General features: G+C 36.5%; 1 protein-coding gene across 2 annotated transcripts in view; it reads left to right on the forward strand.

Annotated features, from left to right (window-relative positions):
* Positions 1-901: 901 nt before the first annotated feature.
* The window catches only part of LOC107712582 (uncharacterized protein KIAA0355-like), a 39,231-nt gene continuing 26,821 nt past the window's right edge, over positions 902-13,311 (forward strand). The window contains exon 1 of one of the 2 annotated variants that reach the window (XM_016517896.1): positions 902-960. The gene's annotated coding sequence lies outside the window, so the exon portion shown is untranslated. Of the gene's footprint in view, positions 1,037-13,311 lie in introns of both variants that reach the window. The other variant, XM_016517895.1, reaches the window with a different exon arrangement.

Consider the following 13,311-nt stretch of genomic DNA (forward strand, 5'->3'; position numbering starts at 1 on the left):
ACACACACACCCTCACACACACACACACACACACTGTACATACCAGTGCGCTGCAGAGGGGTCCAAAAACCTCAGAACATTTTTACCATAAAGTTACAGAACTCAATTCTGTATATATTAGATAAAATATTATATACTAAATAATAATAAAATAATAAGAATAGTAAAATAATAAACAAACATTGTATTTATTTAAAAAAGCTAAATAAATAAATAAATAAATAAAGTGAAAAAAATCTGATGGATATGGCGCCATCTATCGACACGTGAAAGACACTGAACATTGTGTTTGTGTTTGAAATATTGAACACTAGGGGACACAGGAGTCCATCACATCACAGTCTCAACATATTTATTTTACTGTATTCCTCTTTGACGTCTTTTATCTGTTTTTTTTATATATGTACATTAGTGTTCATTCTGTTGATTGTGCCTTACGTTGTTGGATGTCCTGAGTTGTACAATTCGCAATGGAAAAAAAAGCCTATTCAGAAATCAATAAATAAAATAAAATAAGTAAATAAAAAGTATTTTTCTAAAATAATAATAATAATAATAATAAAAAATATAACATATAGCAACATGCTCAATAAATTACCTCTATAATCAAATAAATAAAATAAAAATAAAAGGCATATAACTTCTAAAAACTTCTTATAGACAAAGTAATAATGTATTATTATTATTATTAGCTATTATACATATAGGAATAAAAACTTCAATAAATATTGTACTTCGGTGAAAACTGTAGTTACCGTAGTATTTTGCATGGGGAAATAACAGGCTGCCATGGTTTCAACGAAAAGAAAGCCTGCTTTAATTACAATATCGTTTTATTGTTTTCCAAGTGTACGCGCTCTTTGGTATGGTCGGACGCACGCGTCGCCTGGCGTACTCGGAAGACGCGCTGCGTCATTTCCGCTCTCCACAGAGAGACAGGAGGGTGGGGACAAACAGCTGGTAAGTGATGCCGTGATCCGACCGCCTATCGGGCTGTTTTTCACACCGATAAACGCCTTTCCCGGAGCCACTACAGGTAGGACCCGAGTCCGTTAATGCCCGCCGCCCCGGAGAGGCCGCGAGCGCTTGTGTTTTGACGTGTTTGAGGTGTTTTTTCAATCCGTGTCAACGAGAGGTGCTAACGGCTAACTGAGATTAGCTCCATAAACACTGATGGTTTTTGTATAATGATTTGAAAAGCCATTTCGGTGCTGTTAAAGGAGCGTAACGATAGCAGGAAAGCACTGAAGTGGTATTTCAGCGGTTGTGTGGGTTGTGAAGAGGTTTTGGTTCGTTTGTATCGGAATTGAGCCGTTTAAATCTCATCAGATCTGCTGCAGTCTGACTCTGATATTAATTACTTCAATTAATGGCGTAATTAACTGCTCCCGGGGTCCCTAAATTACACTGGGGCTGGAGACCCTTCAACGCCCTGAAAAAGCAGCGATACGCTTCATTGTAGCCCTTTACCACCTTAATGACAGCCGACGGGTGTTATACACGCCCAAACCCCTGGCAAGTGTCATTGGGAATGAATAAGTGTTTTTATGGGTGTCGAAAACTATTAGATTTGGGCTGAAATGTACAGTCTTTCATATTATATCAATGCAAATATAATCATTCATCGTAATCAGGTCATCTCGGGCTCTAGTGGTAGTTTATCACCGGGTAACTGGTCCTAACTGCTAGTTTTGGTTGGGCTTGGTTTTGTTTTCGTTGGAATGAGTGTTTAGGAGATCACAGACTGGTTTATTTCAATGAATTTTGTGTGTCAGGAGGATCCAGATTCCTGTAGTGGTTCTAGTGGCTGTAGCTCAGAATATTTCAGGATATTTATACTCAACTGCACACCAATGTGTAACCCTGTACATAGCTTAAATTACACTTTGCAGTGTGATGTTAAATGTATTTGTCGCCCCGTAAATGAAAAAAGTTTGCTGGAGCATTTCTGCTGTATTTTCATTGGATTGGATTTGGTTGTTTTTGGGGTTCTTTAGCAGTTGGTTTTGTTTCAGGACCCAGATTTTACATTGCACGTCAGCACAGAGCCAGATTTGGTAATCATCATGACCAAATGTTGAAATTTGTAATTATGATCATTTAGTTTATTCTTGTTTAATAAGTCAGACGTACATCACATTTATATGAACATTGCTATACTATGTAGTAAATTTCAAATGCCTGATTTATTTATTTCATTGCAAAATATTATTATATTATATCCCTTATAGAGTTGGATATATGAGAAAGTCCAACTTTTTCTGTACATACAGTATACTTGCATATGGTGATATACTATATAGAAATGTATAATATATCTCAACTGCTTGATTGCTTGTATCGTTGCAAAATGTAACTTATCGTCCAGCTCTAATTTACTAAATGCGTCGACTAAGACTTGAATATATTCAAATATAATAAACATGAACATCATGATTTTCTGCAAAGTTGATTTAAAACAGTTTGTGTTAAAAGGGCCATACAAATAAATTTAACTTGGTCTATGCAAAGTATATTTTCATTGCAAGTGTGTAATGTAGTCTCATTTTATTTAGTGGTTTTTTATGGTTCCAACCCTCTACATTGCGAGTAAATCACTCGCATATGCGACTAAATCTTCACTCGTGCTTTCAAACAGCCCGTTATGGTGCTTGATATTGCAAACTGGTATTTGTTATCATATAATATAAATTATCTATCTATCTATCTATCTATCTATCTATCTATGTCTGTCTTCTAATAAACAATGCTAAAGAAATTTGCAAAAAGAATTAAAAAATAATGGGGGGAAGTGCAAAATAAAATAGCAAAAATAATGAAAAAAGGATTAAATAAAATAGCAAAATATTGGAAAAAAATGCAAAATAAAATAGCAAAAATTATGAAGAACTGTCAAATAAAATCACTATATCTGTCCATCTAATAAAAAATGCTAAATAAAATTGCAAATACAATAAAAAAAAAAAAACGAAAAAATTGCAAAATAAAAGCATTTCTGTTGGACCCCGCTTAGTACATCAGTTCCTCTGAATATGGCTTAGTTCAACAGAAAATGTGCATTTCATGTGCAAGTTTTGTGAGTTGATCTGATGATCCATCTTATTTTTAATGTAAAAGCAGTGTGGACGTTTATGTATATATTTATTAGTCTGGCGAGTAAACAAAAAAATGTACTAGCCAATGGCGATTCAATTGCCAAGGTGTTCGTAGAGGGCTGGGTTCGTGGTTTTTTTATGGTTTAGTGGTTTTTTTACGCATGCAAAATTTGCAACCTCAGGTCATCCAAGATGTAGATGAGTTTGTTTCTTCATCAGATTTGGAGAAATGTAGCATTGCATGCTATATTTCACCAATCTCCAATCTATTCCCATCATGAAGTTGAGAAAATTTTCAGCAAATTCATTTTTCCTTGAACGATTCCTTTAAGGATGAGTGCATATAATGCAACCCGTCAGTGTTGACTTCTAATTTGACTATAGCTCCTGCCAAGTGATAGATGAGAAAAGATTCGATGTACATTTGATGTCAACAACTAAAGATATGTAAAGCATTTCTCCTCCTTTTTAAAAGTTGTCCCATTATATTATTTCCATTTAGTACCATTTTTTCCTGCTCTCTGAAACCTATGTTACACACAAACATGTTACACACGCTGTATTCCTATGCAAACGTAAAAAACAGCATTTTAACACTGCGTGATTGTGATCCTAATTATTAGTTTCCACATTCTTCACCCTTGATTCCACAGAAGCCTGTGATTAGTTTGTTAGATGAATGTGAATAGGTCAGTTGCGCTCTATTCTGTGTGAACTTTTTATTGTGTTTTGCAACAAGGCTTTTGGTTAAACCCTCTTTTGAAAAGTGCTGCGAGCAGACGTCCGGCCCCTCTGAGCTATTGTAGCCCGACTCTCGAATGAGACTCTCTGGCAATGGCTTCTCTGAGTTCATGTGGAATGTATTTCCTGTTTGGGTCCCTTCACTTTGAGAATGAAAGAAAAAGCATGACTCGCTGCTTAATGGATGCTGCAGCAGTGCTAGTTATTTAAAGAAGTATTTTGATCATGATCGCTTCTTTTTTTTGTTCCTGACCTGTTGACAATGCAGGAATATTTTTATAGTCTGGGAGATTTTGCACTGTGCGTGAAATGGATTTGACCTATGTCTGTGGTCGGAAGGGTGGAAAGGAAATATTTTTGTGTTTGTGTGTTATCTATCTAAACAAAATCATTTAGAATCAAACCCGTGAGAATGATGCTTCTAGCATTTCAGTTGTTTTGCATTTATTCACAAATGAATTTATGCAGGTCTTAAATTTGAGCCAAAAGTCTTAAATTCATAGTCGTGGCTTTAAATGTTGCATACACTGCAAAAAATGATTTTATTCCTCAGTATTTTTGTCTTCTTTTAACATGATTGAACATCCTTAAAACACATTTACTAAAAATGAATATATTAAGTCTTGTTTTCAGAGAAATTGGACAAAATTAAGTGAGGTTATGCTTGACACAAGAACAAATATCTGTCTCTGAAAAAAAGACTTTTTATCTCATTTTGCTCCACAAGTAGCTGTAGCGTTAGCGTGATTAAATAAGAATCAAGATACCAAGACAAAAACACTGGATGGACAGCAGCTTTTGATATATTAAAAGTTTTATCCAAAAAAAGTAATAAAGATCTGTTTGAAGTTGCATTTGCAAACTTTGAAGTGATGCTAATAGAACTCAGTGTGTGCTTCTTAGACATTTAGAGAACATTCTGATGAACTGTCTCCTTCAATTTATTACTTACTTGATCTTTAAAAGATCTTAAATGTACTTTCATAAAACCCACAGAATCCCAGTATTGGCATTTCTGAATGTTTATGTATGTTATGCATCCTCCTGTGAAACACAATCATGTCTGTTTCTTTATCTGACCGGCGTTTGGAATATGAGCAGCGGTGTTGGCTAATACTGTTGCTATGGAAATAATGCATAGGTCATCCGTGAGTGGCCAAACGTGCTGTGGCCAAAAGTTTCAGTTCTTTTTCTCAGAATAATTCTTTATGACTTTGTGCAACATATAGCGATGTTTGCTCTTATGACAGTCTGTGAATGTAGAATTGGTTTTCTTCGCTTTCTAGCTCAGTTCAGATGGACGTTTCAAGGTTGCATGCATTTCGGTTTGGATACATGCGAGCCCGATGTCTGTGTGTGTGTGTGCTGCTGGCCGGGCCGGCGGGCTGAAAGATATCCCCCTAACAAAGCATTCCAGTGTTGTTGGGAATATGCTGCATTCTCTTGCTGACTGCTATTGCAGTTTAGAATGTCACAATGGAATCTTTTCATGGGGGAAGGGCGTGTGTGTGTGTTTCTAACACAAGTCAGATTAGCCATTCTCACCGTTCATGGATTTTTTTCATGGAGTACTACATTTTATTTGAAGCAGAACAAAAAAAGTTTACACTCTTTAAATTGTGTTAAAGAAGTATCGAGCTTTTAGAATGTAAGTTCAACTTTAAATTATTGCAATTAAAACCTCAAGTTTTGCTGTTGGCATTAGTTGTTGTCTTCAATACTTTGAATTCTCAGTCTTTACTAAATGAATCACCTTAAAGTCACAAAAAACAACCAATTTTTTAGGCCTGGAAATTATCACAGATTTCACAAATTGATTTGATTCACAAGCCCTTGATTCGATTCTGTTCTGATTCCGATTTGATATCGATTCATTTGGATATATGTCAGGTACATGTTAATTTTTCTTAAGCTAAAAATCTCTACAAGCTGTAGACCATACAAGGAACCCTGTTTAGTTGGTACATTACTGTATTAAAGGGTAAAATTAGTCCTATTTATTTTTAGGTTGAACAATCAACACTCAAATAAAAACTTGAATGCAAGTTGAATACAAACTTTTAAACTGTACACAAGACTGTTTTTATATCAACTTAAGTATGTAATTATGTTTCCACTCCAATTCAGTGTTGAAACACAAACATTTAAATGGTGTCTTGAAAACAGTTTTATGACAGATTTATTCAAGCATATAATGAACGAGATTGCTAACAGGTTAAGTAAAAATAAGTAAAAACTTGAGATTTTTTTTTTTTACATTTATATAAATTTAGTTTTATTGATGTCTTTCCACGGCTGAAACACTGAGCAATCACATGAGACATGAAACAAGTTGTACTGTATCTTTTAATAACACCTGATGTTCACATTTATTTCATTCTATAACTAGTAGTAAAAAGAAAGAAATGATCGGTTCGTGTGCGGCCTGAACTGAGGCGGCTGCAGCAGCAATATGTCACACCACATTAAAGAGCGTCAAAACCACATCTATTGTTTGAATTTCTCAATAAATTTTACAAAGAGAAACTAACAAAGCTCAGGGCTTAAAGTTCTCCGGCACCATGCCGGATCTCCGGCGTGAAGCGTTTGGCTGCGAAAAAAATAAATCCTACATTTAAAAAAAAAAAAAAAAACACTTCACTTTCGAGTCCATGAGTTCGCCTACCAATGGAGCACAGCTTTCACTCTCAACCAAACTACTAGCCAATCAGAATTTTTTGCTCTTATAAACATGAGACGCGCATAATAGTATCCAACTGCAGAGTCGCAGCCCTAATGAATGGAGAAGCGAGACAAAAAGGTGCAAGGCGCAGTGGTCAAAGATGTCCATCTAGCGCATATTTACATAGAAACACTAATTTAAAAGCATCGGAGCTTTGTAAACAGCTCAGAGTAATCATGTCATCTCCATAAGAACGATATGATTGCCAGAACAAATTTACCGGGATTTTTGAAAAGGTCCTGTTCACACATGATCTCTTAATGATAATTTACCAGTAGGCATGGGCCGATTACCGGTTTCAAGGTATACCGCGATTTGAAAATGTCACGGTTTCAAAACCACTAATATTTTCCAATGTTTTTCATGTCTTCTCAAAGACTGAAAGTGTAGGAATCCCTCAGGTTGAGTGCGGTGTAGAGAGTAACACGACCATCCTCCTCCTGTTAGTGCAAGCGAGCAGTCAGTCACGTGTGTCTTTATTTTTCTTCTTTTTAGGAAACAAATCAAAGAATTAAAAAAAAAAATTATACTATTCCTAATATTCTGTATGTTGCTCAAAAACAAAATATATTGTGTTCAGAGGAAAAAAGTTTTTTTTTGTTTTACCCAGTCATTTAAAAATTACACATTTTACAGCTGTAACGACAATACCGTGAAACCGTGATATTTTTTTTGCTTAAGGTTATCATACCGCCAAAATCTCATACCGGCCCATGCCTATTTACCAGTAAAGACTGTATGTGTGAAAGGGGCTAAACTCTTCCTCTGTATATGCTGTGAATTTGAATTGCTTAATGTTCATCTGTGAAAACAGTGTGCATTATCTCACTAGATTTGTAACGTAAATCATTTAAACCTTTGCCAACACAGGAGAATACATCAACCTATTTCTAAATATGCCATTTATTGTACATCGCGATTTCAAAATAAAAGTTTCTGAGTTTGTTTGTGGCCAAATATTAAAATTTAATGGATTTAAACATATGTCCCCACTGGATGCAACAAATGCGTCGTTTATAATGGGTTTTAATGCTTTTGTCTCGTCGCTCCGGCCGGGACAAGGCATCACAGTATGGCAAGGGGCGTAACATTTCCGTCATACGCTTGAGGTATTCGGCCAATCACAACGCACTGGATAGCTGGCCAATCAGAGCACCCCTCGCTTTTCAGACCGATGAGCTTTGTAAAAATCGACGCGTTTCAGAAAGGCGGGGCATAGAGGAGAAACAATAATGTACATTGTGGAAAATAATGTGTTTTTTTTAACCTTAAACCGCATAAACGAATTGCATTACACCAAATACACAAAATAATGTTCTTTTTAGCAACATCATATGACCCCTTTAAACTAGAATATTGCTGGTTATTGCAACAGAAGATATTATACTTTTTTTTCTGTGCTAATAGATATTAATCTGTATTTAATTTAACCCACTAATACTCCTCTTCAATCAATAGAAATCAGTATGTGAATTGCACAGCATCTTAGTTATTTATTATCTCAGATTTTTAGGGATTTTTTTCTCCCCCTCAAATTTTCCTATCAGAAAATCTTTAGAAAGCAGATCAGCCGTCCATCAGCTCGCTGATGATGTCATCTGAAAAACAGGTGTTGCAGGAAGGACTCTGAGTTTGAGCGAGTTTCACCGAGGGTTGAGTTTCGCAAACATGTCCTCATGAGAGCAGGGCTCTCCTCCACGCGCGCTGCTGTTTTCTCATTAGCCAAAACCAAAGATTTTGAGGAACAAAGAGCACATTCAAAACAAATGACTTCTCTCATTGTTACCAGTTTATCCACGGCAGAATCGGAGCCGTCAGGACTGCTTATAGTAAGCAATGAGGTCATTCAGCATGAATGCAAGACTCTTTTGTCTTAAGCTTTGTGTTTGCAGAGGTCACGCTATTCCAAGTTTGCCAAAGGCCACGAGAGGAAAGTCTTCCCTCGAACGCTTTTGTTTAATGTTAAATTGCTGTTTAGTGATGGATCTGGGATTTCTGTTGGATCTCCAAATGTATGAGGAAATGCGGTTTCTGAAGTAATAAGGTGTCATTTGAGTCATAAAAACAATTAAAATCTTGTTTGGCATGCCAGATCCATTACAGAACCCTTATTATAGTAATGATGTTGATGAGTAAATGCACATTCAATCTAAATGTTTTGTGCATTCCTGTTACTGTACCCGAATCGTTGCCGCCGTACGGTTTTAGATGCTTGGTTTGGCCTGATATCTGGAGCTGTGATGGCTTTGGACGGGGTTTACGTGGAGTAGTTTCTTGCTGTTTGGTTTCTGAGGTAACTAGTCTAAACTCGTTTGCTTGTCTACTTTTCCTCGTGTATAATTTCCTGAGGAAAAAACCCCCAAGCAGTCTCGTCTTCATTAATATTCCTGAGCGCTAAAATCGTGAACACCAGCAGGGCTTCCCACAGGTTTGAAATATATACTTGCGGTGGTAGCCGGGTGGAAAATCCTCCTATTACCCACGGCACAACAATGGTCTACATGTGACAAATAATGTGTGATTTTTAACAATATTTTAATTTATTGAAATTCATTTTAATCACATAGGCTACTATTACATTTAATTACATACTAATATTATGCATCATTATATGCATTGTAAATTATGCAAAATTACAGCATTTAAATGGTAGAGTTCTCCTTACTTTGTCATATAGTGTCTCTCTCAGTGAATGGGACACAGATTTTACTGATACTAGTCAAATCTATATATTGAATAATATATGTTAAATAATGTTCTTAGTCTTCTCTTCCTGTGGGGAAGCATCCCAGCCAGGAACTACAATAGTTTACTATGAATGAAATGGAAATTAAATTAAATACAATTAATTGGGTAACCAAAATACCAATAATGCCCAGAAAAAAAAACGTAACATGTGACCTTTAATTATAAACAAGCCCGAAATACACCGGGACTCTTATTTGGAAATGTCTATACTAATGCGGGATGATCCTTCAGCTGAGAGAGAAAATATGCATTCTTACAACCGTCTAAAACATATTATATAAAGGTCATAAAGTAGACATTGTCATAATTCATCAACTCGAGTTCATAAGCAATCGCTTGGCATAAATGAAGCTCAAAATTGGGCGGAGGCGGCCGTCGCCATCTTGACAGCGCGTCACCGAGACGGGAGCAGGTTGCTGAAACCACGCCCACCTAGCTCGACGGTGGTGACAGCAGCGGCAATCCACCTGTCTATGTGTGGGAAGCACTGACCAGACACACAGCGTTTATCATGTTTTTCCATTTGACAGTGTTATGGATGTTCACTCACTAGACTGTATTATGGTATTTCTATGTTTTTGGATGTGATTCCATTAGTACTACCATGGCTTTCAAGTCATGTACCATGGTATTTACGTGGTGCACCGAGGTACTTTAAAGCATTGCTTGTAAATAACTTGGTATGTGAATTTTAATCATTCTGTACCATAATATCACCATCTGATAGCATCACTATACCACCACCATAGTGCTTTTTGTGGTTGGTTGTCATGAAGTAAAACATGAACTGGTTTCTTGTTTAATTGCGGTGTCCTAATCATTCAGGAGACCTTATGGCACTTGCATTTTCAGAATCTGCTGTAATGTGTAAAATTAATATGATTTTTGTCCATAGCTAAAATAACACAAGTGTTCACTTTAAAGAAAAAATGATTGTGCATTGTGATTGGGTTGCATAATTTCTGTTTTTAAAGGGGTCATATGATGCGATTTCAATTTTTCCTTTGTCTTTAGAGTGTTACAAGCTCTTGGTGCATAAAGAAGATCTGTAAAGTTGCAAAGACTAAAGTCTCAAATCCAAAGCCGTTAACCTTAATGCTGCAAAATGAATCTATGCAGCCCGGCATGACAGAATGTCAAAAAAAACCCGCTTTCTCACCCGAATTAAAGGGGTTTTAGTCTTCCATGCCCTCCTAAAACACCTCGTTTAAACACACCCCCACATATCTACGTCACTGTGTGGGATTTGCATAACGCCGCCCAAATGTTCACGCAAAGAAAGAAGGCGTAACTTTTATTCTCGCTTTAGTATTGTTGCCGCTGCCGCCATGTCGTGAAGACGCTGTGTGCTTCGTTGTGAAAGCGAAACTACTTTGTTTGGTCTTCCAAAAGAGGACGATATCCGCTTCATCATGCCTAGAGCTGATCTGTGCTGGTCGCTGAGGAAATCCTTCAACTTCACGCTGTCGATCGCCGGATCGGCTTTCACCGTGGACGAAGTGGAGTCCAGCCCGGGGTCGTCACATGTGGTTGCCGCAAGCCTCCTTTGTCGAATCCGCGGGGCGCCACTCACTCAAGCCACTGTGTTTCGTTGTGAAAGCGAAACTACTTTGTTTGGCCTTCCAAAAATGGACACGACGCTTTGGTGGCCGATATATTATTTAAATGGAATAAAATCAATGGTTTCAAAACTTTCAGCCTACTAATCTGTTCCATTGCATTCTTGCTGATTATCGATTACACATTATTGTTAATATCGCTGTAATATCAAAGCTCTTTTAAATGTTCATGAAAGTTTCGATTTGGTAAATTGTGTTTAGTTGTGTACTTTTACATTGGAAACTGAAAATAATTTATCGTTTAAATGTTTTTTTTTTTTTTTTTTTACTTACAGAAAAATCTGCTTGATAATTTTTAGCTTTTGATATATCATCATGATACGTCACGATTCATGACAAGTTTCATGTTGAGAGTTGTATCGTGTCAAATCGAACACGTAACTGACATATCTTAAAGCTGAAAAAAAGTGTTTTTTTTTACTTATAAAAATACTTTTTTTTTTTTACTTATATTTTACTTGTGATTCCCAGTCCAAAGCAGTGTTATTTTGGTATATTAATATACTATTGAAATATTTATTAATATTTTAATTAGATGTAATTTTTATATTTTCATTACATTTTTGGTGTAAGTGTTAAGTTATTTTGTTATGTGCTTTTGTCATTTTTCTTATTTTTATTTATTGGTTTATTTATTTTTAGTTACTTATTTATTTATTTAATTTCTTGCAGTTAGGTGCCAAGTCAACATTACTCATTTTTATTGAAGTTTTTATCAAATATTTACTTTTTACTTTAGCCTTATTTAAATCAATGAAAGTGATTTTTAATAGTTTTAGTAAACAATAACAACACTGCTCCGAACAGAGAGCTCTGCATAAATACGGCCAGAGCTCATAAAGTTGTGGGTTATTTTTATGGGTGTCCGGTTCAGTTCTGTTGGGTATCAAGGAATGTGAAGTGTGTTTAGCTTTGGGAAACGTGCAGGATAAAGCCAGAAGAACTGGAGAGCAGGGAAACGCTTTGCACATTTATAATCAAACTTGTTTTTAACATGCCTGTCATCCTCACAGTTTTATATCCGAACGCTGCATTTAGAAACCGCAGGACCACAGAAACCGTTTCCATCACAAAAATCACAGTGTCCTCAGACAGTCACCCAGTGGAGTTTTCATCCACGTCAGGCCTGCTACCGAGCCAAGCAGCAGAGATGGCCATCGTTCCCACAATGCACCACGTGCGTGTGAAACCCGATCCGTGCTCTCTTTTGGCGTACGGCTGAAATGGAGTCGTGAGTTGAAGCAGGGCTCTGAATTCAGGCGGCATACGCTCTTACTGTGTCTGAGATGCATGTAAAACAGGAATTCTGGAGAGATACGAGGTTTGAACGACTGCGTTCTTTCATTTGTGAGGATCTGTAAAGGTTGGTCTGGTATTCTTAGTCTAGTTCTGGTTTCATGATAAATTACTTGTTTTCTTTTCTACTCTTCTTGTTTGTGTTCAACAAGCTCGTGTCAAAATGTACGGTACTGATCTGTGTTGACGATTATAGGCACTATGTGCTGACATAAGCACACTTGACAGCTGCACACAGCACATGTGTGGATACGGGGGTCTCCGCTGTGTGTGACACTTGTGTTGTGTTCGCCTGTTGTCTGTCTTCTTAATGGGAAACTCCAGAAATAATCCCGCAGCCGCTCTGGAGTCGGTGTAGCACTTAAGGGCGCATAAATAGATCCACTAAATGAAATATTATATTGATCCTTGAGGTGAAATGACAAGAAACAGACAGCTTATGCAAGAAAGCATGTTTACCACGGTTAAGAGGTTAACATGCAGCGGGGAAAAATCACTGTAATGCATGGCCTTTATCCTATATAAAATAGTGAGAATAGGATGCCAATGGTCATAAATTGAGTTATAATTTTATATTATAAATATATTTCATATGTTGACATGACATAAACATTATGTTCAAAGAGAGAGGAATTTGTTGCATTAATATTATATTATTTTTACAGTAAAACCCTCTCCAAGAAGTTTGCATCTTATCCTCTTCAAACTAAAATGAATAAATCAGCATAAATTTCTTGGGCTTCTTAAGATAGACTTGTTGAGTTTGTATTAAGAAGCCCTAAATAATTATGTTTAGAGTTTTAGTTTAAAGGGGCTGAATTCATAGATGCAACATCTTAGATAGGGTTTTACCGTGGTGACAATTCAAAATCAGCGATTCCCAAACGTTTTTTTTTTTTGTTGCTGTACACCTTTGACCTAAAATATTTATAAATATTTTAAGTTTGTATTTAATTACTTTTCTGACATCCTTTAATAGTCACATGAAATGTTGGTAAACAAATAAAGATCTGGCTATTTCAGCGCCCCTTCTCTCTCACGCACCCACTCATGTCGGGAGCCTGGCGAAGGGCGGCGATTAAGGGACGGG

Source organism: Sinocyclocheilus rhinocerous, unplaced genomic scaffold (genome assembly GCF_001515625.1).
Source record: "Sinocyclocheilus rhinocerous isolate Xijiao unplaced genomic scaffold, SAMN03320098_v1.1 scaffold868, whole genome shotgun sequence".
NCBI lineage: Eukaryota > Metazoa > Chordata > Actinopteri > Cypriniformes > Cyprinidae > Sinocyclocheilus > Sinocyclocheilus rhinocerous.